The sequence below is a fragment of the Eulemur rufifrons genome, chromosome 7, assembly GCF_041146395.1.
Source record: "Eulemur rufifrons isolate Redbay chromosome 7, OSU_ERuf_1, whole genome shotgun sequence".
In the NCBI taxonomy this organism is placed as follows: domain Eukaryota; kingdom Metazoa; phylum Chordata; class Mammalia; order Primates; family Lemuridae; genus Eulemur; species Eulemur rufifrons.
The window spans coordinates 175378853-175396901 of record NC_090989.1 but is presented as its reverse complement, the minus strand read 5'-3'; the positions used below and the strand labels follow the sequence as shown (position 1 = coordinate 175396901).

General features: G+C 40.1%; 1 protein-coding gene across 2 annotated transcripts in view; it reads left to right on the top strand.

Moving 5' to 3' along the window:
• Positions 1-18049, top strand: part of FOXP1 (forkhead box P1) — a 566277-nt gene that overhangs the window by 420083 nt on the left and 128145 nt on the right. The window lies entirely within an intron of this gene.

Sequence of the window (18049 nt, the reverse complement as noted above, 5' to 3'; positions counted from 1 at the left end):
TTTTTAGTTTGCCAGCAGAGTATGACATTTTGGGGGAAAGGGGTATTTAACCAAAAGTTTTATTGTTAGGAGTAAGAAGATCTACTGATTAGTCAATATAATAGGAGGATGGGAGTTGCAGTTGTTGGGTTGCTTAATAGGCAGTGTGGGTTACCAGTGAGAAAAATTCACAGTACTCAGAATGGTCACCATGTTATTTCATGCTGGGGCTAGAAATGGAATAAACGCACAAACTTTAGTGCAGTATAGTTCTCTGATTTTGCCCCTCAGAGGACAATGAGCAATGTCTAGAGCCATTTTTGGTTGTCACAACTAGGGAAAAAGAGGAGATACTGACTTCTAGATGGTACAGGTTGGGGATGGTGCCAAACATTCTACAATGCCCTGGGCAGACATAGGTGGCAACATAGGTTTCATCCCAAAGTGTCGATAGTCTCAAGAACTGTTATCGGGCCCGAGGAGGATGTGGTACTTTTAATATTACACCTTGTGATGAGTATAATATATACTCTATTCCTCAGTGAGTGTGTTCAGGATGTTTCTGAATCATTAATAAGAAATGGCGAGAAATTTTTATGTAAAGATACCAAAAAAGATTGTTTTAGCCACTTCCCATTTCAGGCACCTTGAGGGCAAGGGGTTAATAGAATAGAAGATGGAGTGAGTGTATAAAAACCTAATTTGGATTTTCAACTTGGAGTAGAAAATTGTAATAGAAATTTCAGAGAAACTTGAATTGGGGTCTTCATGCTCACATCCAAGATAGGGTCCTTGCAGGTTCTAGATGGGGTTTGAACTACTTTTAGGGTGGGTGACCCCAACATGGGAGGCTAAGGAAGAGTTTCTCACACTGGAAATATGGGAGCAGAGTCTATCAGCACCGTGTATAACTCGGTGCCAATTAATTTGGTCACGAGGTCAACCTAAATTCTAGCTTGTGTAAACTTTTCACAGGTCAGGGTGAACCACTGCCAGTTCGCAAGTTATCCTTCAAAGACCCAACTGACCTTGGCCAACAAGTTCTAGTTCTTCTACATGCACTTGGGAAACCGTCACTCTCCAGGGGAAGTTCAGCACTGTAGAGACACTTTATTGGAAAAGTTGAATGACAGTGCGCATTGTTTATTAACACTTACGAAAACAGCTATTTGGTAAACTATCACCAGTCCATATGCCTTTTAACGTGTGTGCATGCAGGGGACATTTTTAATGAGGCACAGTGCCATTGAGGGCCGGTGTCAGGTGCTATAAGGAGTGCTTTGTTGTGCAGATGTCTTAAGAACAGCTCCGGAGGATGAAATATGACTGTGTTGACCTTTCAGCTGTGAGCTTATTTGTCAGGATTCAAATAAGTTGAAAGGATCAAACTGAACAGTTTCCGTAGTCAGGCTGGGAATTGTGTTTCAGAGGTCAGCAGCAGAGGCCACATTGCAGATTCCATAACATAGCCAATTGTTGGTACATATTAAAGTACCGGGGCAGCTCCTGCAGACAGAGACACAATTAAAATTCTAATTTATTAATGTATACGGGGAGCAAGCCCAGCCTGTCACTCAGTGATTCAAATGACTGTCCATTCTTTTTGCCTCCCTCTTGGAGTTCTCACAGCCTGAAAAATACTGTGACTCCTCTTGAGTTGATCAGACCTTGAGTGCATTGGAAAAATGAAAATATATTATTGGGGGGAAAATCTTACACATAGTAGAGCTTTGGATAGAGATAATAAAAAAAAACACACATACACAATCTGTCTGCTCTTCAGTATTGAATATCATTTGTGATTTTTTTATAGTAGACTTATTTTCCCTCATACTTGCTTTTTTAAAACATATGGCATTTTTAGGTAACTTCTCTTCCAAGATGAACGAAGTTCCTTTAGGGCTAAATATAAGAAGTAAAGTTTCAGGGGATTTCCTTTTGAGGGCTCTTTTTCTTCTTGCCTGTTAGGTTTTTAGCCACCATGCAGAAGAGTATGATACAGAGGGCTTCGTTTTTCTTGGCAAGGACAGTGTCAAAACCAACCTAACACATTCTGCTGAGCACTTCAGTCTGTATAAAAAGTGGGGGAAGAGGGGGTAATCTCGAATGCTGGTTTTGCTAAAGAAGATGTCTTGAGTTTTTCCTACTCCCGAAGTGGAGGAGTTGACAAGCAGAGAATTTAGACCAGCTTTTAAGAGTCAGCTGGGGGAAAAAGAGAAAGGGTTGGTTGATGGTGCGTGTGTAGCGTAGACTGTGGCTGCGTGTCTCCTCAGCTGCCTGGTAGGGTCCTGCACATTCAGGAAGCTTTATTAGGTTGGCTGGCCTTCCCCAAACAGAGAGGAGAAATTACTATCCTAGGCCACATGGTGTATTACCTCATTATAAAAATACGTATCTAAACTTGGAGATTCGCGGAAGGAATAACCTTCATATTTAAATATATCTTGCCATGCCATGTCCTCGCCGAGGCATCTCAGCCGGAGTGGCTCTGAAATGAAAGGGAAATCCTACAGCAAATCTTAACGGTGCTCATCTCTGATCTTCTTACCTTTCATAACTACACTGAGAGACCTATTTTAGCAAATTTCAGATCTTCTGCATAGAGGGAAGGCTTGACAGGGAAGAAGGATTTGATCTGCTGATAGCTTGAGGAAAAAAAAAAAAAAAGAAAGAAACCCAAATCCCCAAATATACTGTGACTCATATTTTAAGCATATCTCACACTTCCCTGCTTTATGTTTGGCAGCGCTCTCCGGTTTCACAGGCTGATGATACAAACAAAAGAAAATGGAAAGTTAGAGGAGGCTATAAGTGGTTACTCGATAGAGATCATAAAATGTAGTCAAACATCACCAATTTGGACTAATTTCAGGGAGAGGAGAGTAAATAAGAGAGGAATGGCGCTCTTTGCAGATACACACACTGAACCAGGTCTGAACTGGCCACATTCTTGGGTTGTGTGGTTTATTAATGAAGGCATTAATTGGGTATAGATATTGCTTCTGAAGCTCTTGAAAAATATTCTGCTTAGTAATCTAAATTGTCTTTTTACTTAGTCTATTAATTTACTTTGGAAATTTCTTTGATGAATGATAAAAATGAAAATTGAAAATTGGCCCCATCATCAATTCAGAATCAGAATGATACGAATCAATTAAATGCAACCTGGTGAACATTTCCAGAACAGCCCCAATGCACTGGGCATTGTGTTCATTGGATCCAAAATTGTCGAGGCTACAGACCCTGCCTTCAGGAGGCTTATGAGTTGTTAACAAGAATTAAGGTTTTGCTGCAAAGAGAAAATTATAGGTGAGTAAAAATAGTAGACTCTCTTCTATAAATATTTATGTACTTCTGAAGATTGCTTAAACAAGTGAAATAAATGCTTAACAGTGCAGGTGCACTCATAACCTCGAAAATGTGTAACTTTGCTGGCTGAAGATTAATTTGTGAGTAGATGAGCAATTTTATTGATCAAATTTTGGAACTTTGACCACCGTTTCTGGGTAGTAATTCATTTTGGTTCTTTAAGCATTTTAGTTGCTGGCACGAGTACATAAACTGGAAGGAAATCAAATGACACATTTTCTCCTAAGAAAGTAAAAGTACATGTGTATTCTGGCAGCATTAAAGTTAGGAAAGAAAGTAAACCTTGTGTGTTGCTTACAGTGGAAAGCTGACCACAGTTTCAAGCCATCTATAAAGAATTTGAACTTGAAGCCAGTCATCTGATAGTTTTCCCTCCTGCCCATCCACTTCCTTCCAAGGTTATGTCATGCATAAGCCCCCTGCTCGGGGGGCCATTTCACCTGAAGGAAGAATTATGAAACCCAACAGAAGGCCAGCCTTTCAGTCCACTTGGAAGCTCAGAATTATAATGAGGACTCCTGCTTTAAGTGGAGGAGGTTAAAATACAAGATTCAGCAGGTGTTTTTTAGCATTTTTATTTGCAGTTATATAAAACATGCTTTAGGCAGCATTTTTGCTTTGCATTAATGCCACATATAATCTTAGTACCTCGTATCATTTCCATGTTATTCACTAAAGAATAAATTGGTAGAAGGAAACCTTTAAAGGAAACTACAATTTTTATGTTATAGATAGTGAAATGGAATGGTTTTAAAATAGTGACCCTTAAAAAAATATGCGTATGCACTGAATTAGTAAGGTAGATAACTCAGGACAGGGAAGCTAATTATTTTTATTAAATGTCTGGTGTTAACATTGTCTAGAACTGGCATCCCTAGCATTTTCAATTGATACGAAGTGTTGAGATTTTGATACCTTTTAAGAGGTCATTGTCATCTCATGATTTTAGAGAATCCCAAAACCCTAAAAATAAGTCTTGATAAGGAACACTAAAGCAGAAACGATGCTTTAAAAATGGTTATTATTAAGACTTTCAGATTACACATGCCATTAAAAAAATATGACAGAAACGGTGACCCCTTCTCCTTGAAAAATGCACATACACTCAGAATTTTGCTTCCAGTTTTAGGGGTTTCATGAACCTCAAGAAGTCCATCTTAGGGCCCAGGTTCATACTCCAGCTTTAAGATTTTTTTTTCTCAATATGTTTTGTCCTTGCCTCCAAAATTCTTATGTGAGTGGTAATACAATGAGTTAGCTCATTTTTGATATTTCGACTTCAGTTGTATATAGGGTAGCCCTGTGTCCCAGTCTGTCTAGGACAGCCCCAGCCCATGGCTATTGACTGGGTCTGTTTATTAATAATTCTCACTCTTGGGGTATCTCAGTTTGAGCTGGGCAGGGTGACACATACCTATAGTCTCAGCTACTCTGGAGTTTGAGGTGGGTGAATCACTTGAGTTCAGGAGTTCAAGGCCAGCCTGGGCAACATAGCAAGACTCTGTCTCTATTTAAAAACAAAAAAAATCCCAGTTTGGACATTTAATTATATGATTACTTATTACATGTATATAAGCATTAAAATGCAAGTATGATGCTAATATTTTATATGTAATCATGTCTTTGTCACCATGTGGAAAGTGTGGTAGATCTGTGGTCCCCATCCCCTGTGCCACGGACTGGTACCAGTCTGTGGCCTGTTGGGGACTGGGCCACAGTGCTCCATGCACCCCCGCCCCCCAATCCATGGAACAATTGTCTTCCATGAAACTCAGGAACCAGGGGTCCGCACAGCAGGAGGTGGGCGTTGGGGGAGAGAGAGAGAGAGAGAGAGAGAAGCTTCATCTGTATTTATAGCTGCTCTCCATCACTCACATCACCACCTGAGCAGCAGCTGCCCCTCCTCCTCCTCCTCCTCCTCCCCCTCTTCCCCCTCTTCCCCCTCTTCCCCCTCTTCCCCCCACCCCCGGAATTGTCTTCCATGATACTGGTCCCTGGTGCCAAAAAGATTGGGGACCACTGTGGTAGATGATGAATGTTTAGTCATTGCTGAACACGGGCCAGCCCCATGGCTTCTCGGTGGTGTAGGCACTAGCCTTAAAGCACATTGTGGATGAGGGAAATTGAAACTTAGAGAGGTTAAGTGACTTGCCACAGAACACACCGACAGTGACAGCACCGGCATGGGAATCCAGGTTTTGTAGAACCGCAGATAACCCGTGTGCCATCCAGAAGTTAATCATTGCCCCTCCTTCCATGTGCATTTACCCAGCACCTACCGAGTGTCGCATTTTCCATAAATAAGTAAATTGTTCTATTTTCTATATTATAAGCAAAAATAAAACCAAACCAACAAAAACCAATTCCACTATAAATAGCTGGATTTCAGTTAAGAGGATTCAGATCTTCATGATGACCCTAATCGTAGCCGTGTGTGTGAGAGAGAGAGAGAGAGAGAGAGAGCGAGCAAGCCGCACGTGTGCACAGCGAACAACAGCAAAGAAAAGTTATTTCTTATTCTCAAGTCGGAAGTGCTTTTATGAGCGTCCATGTGTTAGAACATGGAGTAGTATGTTATAATCATTGTTGGGGCCAGGAGGTGGAGAGGGACAGGGGAAAAAACATACTTGACTGGTCAAAAATGTGTAAATTGCTGACAAAATGACACATGTAATTAAGAGTGCTCCTGCCATTTTACCTTGTGGTTTACACCTCCAGTGTTGAAAAAGAGAGTGACTCCCACCTCGCTAATTACCATTATCACTGAAATGCTAGGGTTGGAGTCATTAGTTCCATGTGCATTTAATTAGAGGAAGGCTGAAATTGGATTTAACTTATTACTTTTTCATGGATCACTTTCTTGTCATCACTTCAAATTGGATTGCAGCCCCAGGTAACTAATTATGAGAGCCACAGGATCAAGAGTGAAAAAAAGGTAATTAGGAATAACACTGTCGGACCCTTGCTGGTCGTCCACTTGTGCTTGGGGGGGAAAGCAAACCACGCGAGCCATATTTTGTGGTATTACCGATGCGGGAGTGAGAGGTATGTACGGTTGCTAGGCATCATGGGAGCCTGTCGCCACCCCCCCCCCCCCCCGAGTGGTTTCTGTGATACACAGCTGAGTTGAAGATGTCGAATCAACGTGGTTCCACAATCAGCTCCTTAATACCTAGATTACACTTGTAAAAGCAACAGATTGGTTGTAGGTATGAGGCAACTCAACAACTGTGTAGTCTGGGGGCCTCATATGTATGATTACAACAAAGCTGTCAAGATGCCTCTGAGCCAAAGTACAGAATATTTTAAGTACGGGGAGTTAGAATTTAATGAACATATTAATGTTCCAGGAACATCATTCATATCTGACAGGGAGACATATCAGCCAGCACAACAGTAAGGTTCAGGGTTTATACATCAGGAATTTTTGTCAAAGTTTCCAGCGTGCTGTAATGTTTGGGTCATTGACTTTGCTTCTGGTTTCCCATCCCCGTACCCCGCGCCCCACCCCAGATGCTGTGGGTAGGCTTCCTGAGGTTCTGTTTCTCCTTCCATCCCCATCTAAAATACTTTAAAATAAATTATATTGTTTCCATGTGCAGAGCAAAATTCAGAACTGCGAGCAATCAATTTTATTGACATCGTCTGAAAAAATGTTGATGACAGTTCGAGGATGTGAAAGAATTGGATTTTTAAAGTCCCCAGTACTAAGTGTGGCAAAAAAAAAAAAAAAAAGTTGAAATGTAATCTCATTACTCAAAGTTCTGTGAGTTAGACTCTCCTAAGAAGTGATTCTTCTTAAGGAAAAAAGAATTAGGAGAATTCTTCTTTGATAGGCTGTGATAGCATAATGAGAAGTCTTGTTATCAAGCCTATTGGTTGCCTTGAAGGGAGAAAAAGCCTCTTGGTTTCCCATAGAAGTGAACCACCAAGCAAAGATGGTTTGAGTTTCCTTAAGTTGTTTAAAATTGGTTTTAAAGTTCTGTTAATGTAAGCAAATAATCATGATTCAGTCTTGGGTGACTTTCAGACCTGGGTGAGCGAGGCTTGCTCATTATTCTCCAGTGCAACAGGCTATGTAGACCACCATGTGTCCACCCGACCGAGACCATGACACCATTATTCCCAAAGTGATAAAATACTGTTCTTGGAATTATGAGTCTTTTTCCTGTGTGAACCTTCTAAGCAAAATCTCAAGAACCAAAATAGTAATCATCAAGTCTAAGGCAGAAAATTAAAGCTTTTTTTTTTTTTGGAACATCTTAAGTTGATTTAGAATTTTTGTACACAATATTCGTCTGTGGTTGAAAGGGGGCATGCCGAGGTCAAGTGATGTAGTGTTTTCCATTTTTCCATATGAGCCTCACAGTGTGTGATAAAAGCAAACTCCTTTATTTTGTAAGTCTGCAAGAATTTCTGATGAAATGCAGAGGTCACGTTCCCTGTCAATTTGAGTAGCCAGCATTTTTTAACTACTGTTTTTTCTTCCTTTTTGTGTGTCTTTTCTTCCCTGCCCCCACCTCGCTATAAACCGTGGCACTTTTCTGACACATGCACAGTGAAGTCCTCCAATCTGAAACTCATTAGCACACAGCATTGGACCCTGTCCAGTGGTTAGAAAATTTCCTGAAGCCTAGAATAACAGCATTTGGTGCAACACCATGGACCAGAAGTGACAATGGGGGTAGTTGCGCTCCCCTGGCGCCCTTCCCGGTCAGGAAAGCCAGCTGACCGCACAACACATTGAGGCAGAGGTTGTGCATATGGGATGGGCTCGAAAAGTTTAGTCTTTGGAGAAACACACTTTTGAGATCAGAAGGCACCATCATCATTTTTCCGTATGCTTATTATTTCAATTGGGTTGGAGGCATTTATCAACATTTGTGGTAGCCACGTGAAAGCAAGCCTTTTAGAGAAATAGGATGGAACCCAGTATCTCCAAGATAGTATTTTTTACTTCTGTAACTATTGGGTATTACAGAACCTGTGGATTTAATTCATTCATGCATTCATTCATTCAAATTTTATTCATTGATCCTCACTATATTGAGATATTGTGACCAAGACGCAAGCCTTACCTTATCATTAGAGAAGTTATACCATTCACCATAAATCAGGTTAATTTAAGCCAGGTTTTCAAACAGGAAACTGAGTCCCTGAAAAATAACAGTTATAGTATTAAATAACAAACACTTCTATAATACTTTCTAGGAGTCGACTAATGTACAGCAACCACCTGGGGGTTAGTTCTATTATTGTTCCCATTTTATAGATGAGGAAAGTACAGCATAGAGAAGTTAACTTGCCCAAGGCCATTCAGCTAATAAGTGGCAGAGCTGGGATTCTGGCCCACACAGTCTGGCGCAAGAATCTGTGCTTTCATCCATTACACTCTCCTGCCTGTCGCTGAGCTGCCACTGTGGGCCCAGCAAACAGGGAAAGCAAAAGTTGCTGCGGAATCAGAGTTGCTGATGCTCAGTGCTCATCGCTAACCACTAGACCACACTGCCTCCTAATTTGGACATATGTTTATGGGCACATTTGAAAAATAGTACTTGTAATTGAAATATGCACTTTCTAAAGGGAAATGACGCTTGAGAAAGAGAAGAAAGACGGGTATTACTCAAAGCCTGCAGACAACTCTGCAAGTAATTGTCTAAAGGCAGCCGTTGAAATTGAGAAGCAGTTTGGAAAACGTACAGTTTGGGAAATTTGTGTACCGATGTAATTACGGTAGTTGTGAGCTGATGTCATGCCTAGTAACTGTTTTTGTATTGCTCGGGCCTTTGTTGCTGAGCTGTGATATCATGAGCAAACTATTATAAACATAGCATGGATATAGCATGCTTGTGTAACAAAAGATCGGGAACTTTTATTAAGTTTGTTTTCCTTGTCATATTGTAAAAATTTATTATGTGTACTGTGTATATTAGAAACAGATTTGGGTAATTCTGTCTAAATGAAGTCATCCCGGCTATTTCCAGACTGTCTGTTTTTGGTTGTGAATAATTTTCATACATCAGATGGTTGTCATATTTAGTCGCTCTCAAAATTTTAAAGAGAACATATCCCATTTTGAACTTTTGGTGGACTTCATCCACCTTGCTGTTGGGATTGATTGTTTGAGTTTGAAATTATTGCCCAATAAATTACGGAGACTGAATACTAGTCATTTCTAAAGAGTCCAGGGTTGCTGCGTTCTATTCATAACTTTTCCCCCTTCATCAAAAGAACAGATTTTTAACTACTTAAGTAGTAGAGTTTAAAGCTGCCAGGACACAATTAAGCAAAGAGTGCCAGCCCTTGTCCTTTTACGTTACATCCCATAGAAGAACTTTGGTAAACATTCAAGCAGACAGAGCCCAACATTTATCGGTGTTCATGGTAAATGTGAATTTTAAATGGGTAGTTCAAAAACTTTGGATGACTTGATCCTTCCCATCTACTCTCCTCTAGTCCTTTTGCTGCCAAGCTTTTAGAACCAGAATATTCTGCCTCCTGCTTCAACCTTTTTTTTTTTTTTTAACCAGCCACTTTCTTTCCTAACCTCTCCCAAGTCTGACTTTTCTCCTCCTCATTTTTTTGTCACTAAATTCAGTGGTCATGTCACCATCCTTACCTCAACCCATCTGTCCTCTTAATAACATGTTGCTTTGGCTTAGTTGTCTTTTTGGAAATTGCCGTCTTTTAAACTTCTTCACATAAGTACCCCCCGGCCCCCTTGCCATTCTCTTTCTGCTTCCTATTCTCTCCAGGGACCCAAGTTCACTCTTGCCCCTAAGTTCAGTTCTGCTGACCCCTCCAGTAGTGCATCTGTGCTCTTTGCTAGTTCCGGCAGCTCCACACCCGTGGCCCAAAGCCCGTTTGTACTTCTCTTCAATGCTTCTCCATGGCTCTCTTAGTTCACCATTTCACATCAATTTCAATTTTTCTAATCCAACAGATCCCTTTTATCCCCAGGTCTTATTAGTCAGAGTCGTTTGAGTCATCATTGACTTACGAATTTCCTTCATCTCTACCATGTTATTCATCCTCACATCTGCCATTTTCCCTTCCACTGACATCTGTCCTCTCCTTTCTCTTTGTTTCCTCTGCTGCTACTTCATTCTAGAGCCGTCCCTTCAGGTGTCAATGAATTGGATCTTGGCAAAGACTTAATTCCAATCCTCACTCCCTCCCCCCAAAGCATCTTCTGTTCTGCATGTGTATCTGACTTCCAGCCTATGCTCACAGCCTTTCCTTGAACACCAGGTCACTCTGCTATGCAAAACTTTGAATGGTCCACTCTTGTATGCTATACCAAGTCTAAATCCTGCTGCCTTCGTGTAGTTTCGTACTATTCTAGCTTTGCATTACATTAGATGTCTGGAGAAGAAGGTTATAGCCTTCTGACGAGGGAGAGTGGGGGAGAGTCATGAATTCAGAGTCATAATTTCCTTTGTAAGGAGCTGGATATAAGCACAGTCCATGTGATAACATTTCAGAGTCCCCAAAATCCAGAATTTCAGATAGTGCCTGCTTTATTGCCTGCTGTTTAGAAAGAAGACCCTTGGTGATGAAATTGTAAGTTGAATTCCAGGGGAGTATCTTTGTCTGCCTTCTTCAGAAAGGAACTAAAAGCCACATGACATGAAGTGTTTTCCTGTTTCTAAGTTCTCTGCCATATGATCCTGTGCTTTTTTTCCATTGGTATCTATTGCTGTTGCCTAGCAGGTTTCTTCTGATCTCCTCTGGCCATAGGACCTGCAGGCTAGACGCTCCCTTGTCTGTACACGGAAGAGGTGCTTCGTCAGGCCTAATGAAACTGCTTTTAATAAGACATCAGTGAAATTATGTCTGGCTTGTTCTTTATTTGATAGTGTAAAGGAATTGTTATTTATTCTGGAAACAGAATTAAGAGTCCGAACCACGTAGAATTACACAGAGCAAAGAGGTTTCATTGGGACTGCCAACTTTGATCTAGATGTGAAGTAAGTCTGCCTAGAGAGCTGTTTGAAGGACTCTGGATCCAGGATGGGCTCTTCAGCAATACCAGGATTGATTGGTCATGTCTGCCATGGCGCTGGAGTTGGGAGTGGTGGCATGTGCACCTTCTGTTTGCCAAGGTTGCCGCAGACTTATCTGACATGGTCTATGCTGATCACATATCAGAGTGGAGAAGTACTTGGGCTTATTTTTTTTCTGGGAAGCCTGATAGATTCTGTAGTAACTATTGAAATATTATCTAAAATTTAACAAGTGCTTTGTATTTTTCCCCATAGCTTTACGTGAGACTGAGTTTTAGATATCTTAGAAGCATATCTCTTCTTGATCGGGTCTGAAGTATGATTTATCCTTTAAGCCACAGGATCTTTTATACTGGACCACCACACGAAGTCCACAGGATGGTTGAGTTTTAGAGATTTGTGTGTCAGATTTGCTGGAGGATGAGGCAACATCACATTGTGATTAGTACCATGGCCTCCAGTGTCAGACTGCCAGGTTTAAGTCCTAGCACTACGCTCATTCCTGTGTGACCGTGGAAAAGTAACTTAACCTCTCTGTATTTTCTTTTTCTCATCTAGCGAGTTGAGACCGGTAACCTCACCTACCTGAAGGCAATTGTGAAGATTAAATAGTGCATGACAAGTGCTTTCAGAGTGCTTGAGATATAGTAATTTCTCAGAAAAGTTAGCTCTTCTCATAATTGTATAAAAAACAGTTTTTAAAGGAAAATGATGACCTAAACTCCAGTTTTTATTATAATTCACGTGGTATTGGTCACTATTCAAATACATGTTTTAGCAGTGCATTGGGGACTGTCCTTTTGCTTATAATCAACTTGGTAACCAGATTTGATGGCAAGACATCAGGTTCTTCATCTGTAAAATGGGGTGATCATCCCACTCACCTGTCTCATGGTGTTGTTATAAATATTAGCTGAGCTAATGTATGTAAGTAGCTTAGAAAGACATGTAACAAGTATTTAATAAAGGTTAGCTGCTGTCATCATCCCCGCTACTTATCAGCATTATTGTGATGGAGTATTACTTTCTTAAATGTGTCATTTTAGGTGTAAATGAGGATCTTGCTATTCTAAAAATTCCTTCCTGGTCTTCCCAGAATTTTATAAGAATTAAGGCTGTGTAATCTTAGCAGCCAAGGAACTAGTCCCTAATCTGAAATCTTGAAGCTGTGACATTTTGTACCATGCCTGGCATAAAGTAGGCGATATGTAGATATTTCTTTTATGAATGAATTAATGAATGAATTAGCGAATAAGTGAATGATGAATGAACGAGTGAGTGAAATATCTAAGACAAAAGGAAAGGAATATTGGTACTGCTTTGGTTGAAGAGGCTGCAGACTGGTCTCAGATTTATTAACCTCTAGAAACACTTCAAGCCCATAAACATAGCCTTAAAAGAATCTGATGTCAATCCTGCCTAAATCTTTCACTGGGCTGATGAAATGAATCTTGCCAGGTATGGAGTGAAAATCAGAGAACTCCTGTGGTGTGGTTAGACTGCCCTAATGCCCACTGCTTGACTTTGTCCTTTTGCTGATCTGTTTAAGGTATAATATTAATGGCATAGAACTTTAATTTGTAAGTATAGAAAATTAAAGGAGACTAAAGGCAAAATACAGAAATATATTTGATGTCAAGATTATGTTCAATGAAGCATAGTGAAGATGGAATGGGTTATTAAATATACTTGGAGGGAGGACGGAAAATATACCTAAATCTCTCATTTTGAAAGGAATTGGTTTACTTGATTATTTGCAAGAGTATCACACTCAGGAAAATCTAAGATAAATGAAAGCAAAACAGAATTTAATTGAGCTATTATTTTGCAGACTTTGGCTTTGTTTCAGACAGTCTAATCAAATTGTGCTTTGTACAAATAACTAATGTTAAATGCAGCCTACCAACAGATGTTTAAAAAGAGTCTAATTGGAAAATCTACATCCTGGATTTAGTCTGTCTCATTGGAAAAAATAGCTTCAAATTTATATTTTCAAAAATGACACCCAGCGACAAGCATTTCCAAAAAAGATAAAGTTTTCTTCAAAGATGTTTGGTGCTGGGGTGGAATTGTCTTGAATAGTCAAAGGTGGCACTCTAGAAATTAAATTTCTTGGAGATTCTCCAGCTCTGTGCCATGTAGAGTTCTACAGAGAAATCTCTTTTATCATATTACGTCACCAGAGTCCTGTTACAGTCCCTGGATCATGTCAGGAGCCCATGTGCTGTAATTTATAATGAGCCCCTTCAAGTCATGCAAGGCACATACTGATTGATGACATTTAAAGGTACCGTCAAGGTGGCTAGCTAATGAAGTTGACCTTCCTCCATCGTTGTCTCTGTTTCAGGTTTGTGTATATAAACTATTTCACCTGCTATGTCTGCTTGGAACTTTTTGTTGTATCTACAAAAGGAATTTGGTTTGATAGTAATTCTTTTCTACCTTTAGACCAGGGGTTAGCAAACTTTTTCTCTTAACGAGCCAGACAGTGAATATTTTTGTCTTTGTGGGCCATACTGTCTCTGTGGCAACTACTTACTGGGATGTCGTCATGCAAAAGTAGCCGTAGACGATATGCAAATGAATGGCCATGGCTCCGTTCCAATAAAAATTCATTTGTGGACACTGATGTATGAATTTCATATAATTTTCATGTGTCATGAGCCATTCTTGTTTTAGTTTTTTTCCCTCAACTATTTAAGAATATAAAAACAAGTCTTAGTTCAAGGGCCATATACAAGCAGCAGGCTAGATTTGGGCTCTAGTTTGCTGACCTTTGATTTAGATGACTGGATATGATCATGCAGGTTGTGCATTGAACAAAGATACCTGATCAAGAGGGCCAGTGAGGGCTGAAATCCAGCAATCATTTATCAAGCCGTGCACCCTGGCATGGGATTGGGGCTGTGTCTGAGTGGAGAAAGAGGCATCCTTTTTTCATTAGTACAGAGGTGCCACTTACACCCAACTTCCCTTTCTTCCCATTGTCTTGGTCTGAAATCTGTCCATGGGTTAACATAGGTATAATGGCAGAAATAATAATTTTTTGAAGCTTTTGAGATTCAGGAAAATGGCCTTCCTTAGCTGGCAGGGCCACTGCTTCATACTCCTGTGAAGTTGAGAAAGCCACCCTTTCAAGACACCTTACTTTCACCTATCTGAACGTTCTCATAATATACCTGATTTTATTATATTTAAACACTGTACAACGATCTGCCAGAAAAATATCTTACTAGTTATATAGATCTGCAGTGTCTAAGATGCATATGGCTCTGCCTTGAATTCCTGACATAGTGACACTGCTTCAACACAGAACACTTCTGAAGGGCCCAGTCATATGCTTCTGGGATTTTTCTCCATTGTTTGCGTTTTGAACCCACGGATGTCTGATTTTGGCAAAGTGACTTATATTTCTAAGGCTCAGTTTCTTGTCTATCAATGACTAGTCAGTGCTTCTCAATCCTAGGGGGCACATCAGAATTAATATAATTATTATCATCATCAAGATCTAGGGCTCAAAGCTTTCTAAAATCAGAGATATATTCCTGAACTCTATTGAGAATCTTGGGAGAGAGCCCAAGCATAGGTATATTTTAAAACCTTCATATGTGCTTTCTATGCATACCCATGGTTGAAGACTACTAGTTAAGTTGATAGCGAAGTTCATTTCCAATTTAAAATCTCAGTATATTTCATTCTGTTCTTTTCCTCATTTCTTCGTTCCTCAACCTCCTTCCAGGGTAGAGGAAATAACCTCATCTTTGACCTCATCTCACCAATGTGAGCCATCTGTGGTCATCAGAAGATGTTAGAAAGGGCGTTGGTGGTATAGTGGTGAGCATAGCTGCCTTCCGGAAGATGTGAGGAAATCCCAAGTCAGGATTCTTGGCTTTTGCCAGTTTGTAAATTTATGCAAGATGTAGCTTGGACAGGAAGCTGAATATGCTATGTAAGAATTAGATAGGCCACCTACCCTATTAACCTTAGCGTCCTCCGGAGAAGTCCTGGGAGTGACAAAGGGAGATAGTCTAGTTGGAATCATATTAAAGGTCTACCTTGGGATTTGAAATATGTACCTCTTCTCCTTTTCGCTATACGCTTGTGTGTTTCTGCTTTGGAATGGGCCTGTATACCACATTTTTACGGTATGTACTCATTTTTACCATAGTCTTAGACTAGCCCAAATTGGGAAATACTGTATCTCACCAGATCACCAACCTGATTTCCCACCAAAGCCATTTGGATACCTTTCAGGTAAGTGTTGAAATGTGGCCCATGTCTCAGGGGCACGCCTGGTCTCTGGGCGTTTAGGGCATACTTCATTCAACAACTTGAATGCTATTGGAAACATAAACTCTGTTTATGTAGGACCTTTCTTCTGCCAGTGTTTTATAAAGAAATACCTGCTCTTCTGATTTTGCAAAGTACAGAAAGAAGAAACTACCAATGTGGAACCAGAAAGACCAACTGGGCCTCTTACCTTTCTATTTGTGTTATCATAACAGCATATGATTTGACTCTTTTTTTTTTTTTTTTTTTAAATAGAAGCCTCTTCATTCTACAACTGTTCTAGAATTTTTGGACTATTCATTGATGAAGGCAAAGCCATCTTACAGCAGCGTGGCCCATGAGGTCTGCATGGCATTTAGGGCAATTTTTCTTTAAGGTCACACCAGCTGTGTGGGACCCGAGTACCCACCATCTAATGGCAAGTAGCCGATCTAATTTTTTTTTAACACAATTTACCAATTGGAATTCTACAAAAGAGAGATTATATTTTTTTTTGACTTATGAACAGCAGGTCAGACATTTCAAAGAAAATTTAGAGAGCAGTAATTTTGAAAATGTACACAGATGAATTTGAAAATAAATATTTCACTGCCTACACAGCTCTATTTCGAATACTGGCTTTGGAAATGTATTCCAGGAGCTTCACCATTTTGCATGACACAGTGTCAGTTCATGCACAATATATTAATGCTTAATTGAAGATAATGTAACTGCAGATCAAAGGCATAATTAACGGGCTTACAGAAACTCTTATGTAGATCAGGATTTTGACTAATAGAAGTCTGGACAAAACTGGTTTATAAAGGGATCTTGAGACCAGCTGAGGCTTCATCTGTCTGTTCAGCTGATGCTGATGACAGCTGGAGCCGCTACCAGGGGCAGGTGGGTGGAAAAAGGACCTCTTTCGCCTCCCCCGTTCACACCCCCAAGTCCCCTCCTTTGAAAGCAGCATTTCCTGGTGTGGCTTCTGGTTGGTCCCTGGAACTGCTGGACTATGGAGCTATTGACTATTTCACTGTATACAGCAAGGGGTTAGTTCCCATTAGTATTCAGAGATCTCCAGGACTCTGCGACCCACAACTGTCATAGGAAGCATGTGATCAGGGAGCAGGCCTTAGAATAGCTATTGGCAAACACAGACCCATGGGCCAAATCCTGAAGCCTGTTTTTGTACTGCTGACAAGACAAGAAAATGTTAACATTTTTTTAATGGCTGGGGGAAAAAAAATCCAAAGAAGAATAGTATTTCATAAAAGATGAAAATTTATAAAATTCAGATTTCAGTGTCTACAACCACAGTGTTACTGAAATACAGCCACACTCATTTGTTTTGCCGTCTATGGCTGCTTTGGGCAGAGTTGAGTGCATGCGACAGAGACTACGTATTGAGTGCACCCTAAGATATTTGCTCTCTGGCCTCTTATGGAAAAAGTTTCTTGACCCCTGGCTTAGCAGTTTGGGTTTGGTCTTTAGGACATCTTTGGGAGGAGGAGCTTCAGTAGCTAGAAACTTACTGAATTTGTAGAGAAAGAGAGATGAAAAACAGGAAAACAGGTTGGTTTGTTTTGTTTTGTTTTTGAACCAAAGTGTTGGGAAAAAGCAAAACAGGGCATGGGGGAACGGATAGAGAACAATGTTAGAGTCAAGAATACCGTATTCTCATAAGGAGATTATCAATCTTTATTGATACCATCATCATCAACAAGGTCTAAGTCTCATTTTGATCTTTATTAATATAATTACCATCACAGGATTCATTCGGTATGAAAATTTGGTGTGAATGATACAGCAATTCTGAGAGCAAGGCCCCTAGGAAGTAAATGTGGGAACAGACCAGAGGATTAGTGATTCATTCATTCGGCCATCTATTCACTTACCCATTCATATTAACATTTATTAACTGCCTGTTGTGTACCAGACCTACTTAGTACTGGAGGACAGAATTGAATATTTCTTAGTCCTTATGTCAGAGTTGACACTGAGCAGAGGATTATAATGGGATGTAATAAATGTACTAATAGATGTAAACTTAGGAAACTGTGGGAACATACAGGAACAGAGTGCTTGAAACGCGGCTAATACAACTGAAGAGCTGGATTTTTAAATTTTATTTACTGTAAATTAATTTAAGTTCGAATAGCCGTATGTGGACAGTGGTTCCTATTTGGGACAATGCAGATACAGAACATTTCCATCATCATAGAAGGTTCTACTGGACAGTATGACTTCACAATGTTTGTTTGCCTTTTAAAACATTTTGTCAGTATCTCCTCCTGATGAAAGATCAAAAAGTAGTCATTTTTAATGCGGCTCCTTCATACATCTCCAAAGTGTATCTGTCTAACTCCTTGCTACATAGTGTATCTTTCTATGTCCTTTTCCTGCATTGCCACCAGTGTAAGAAA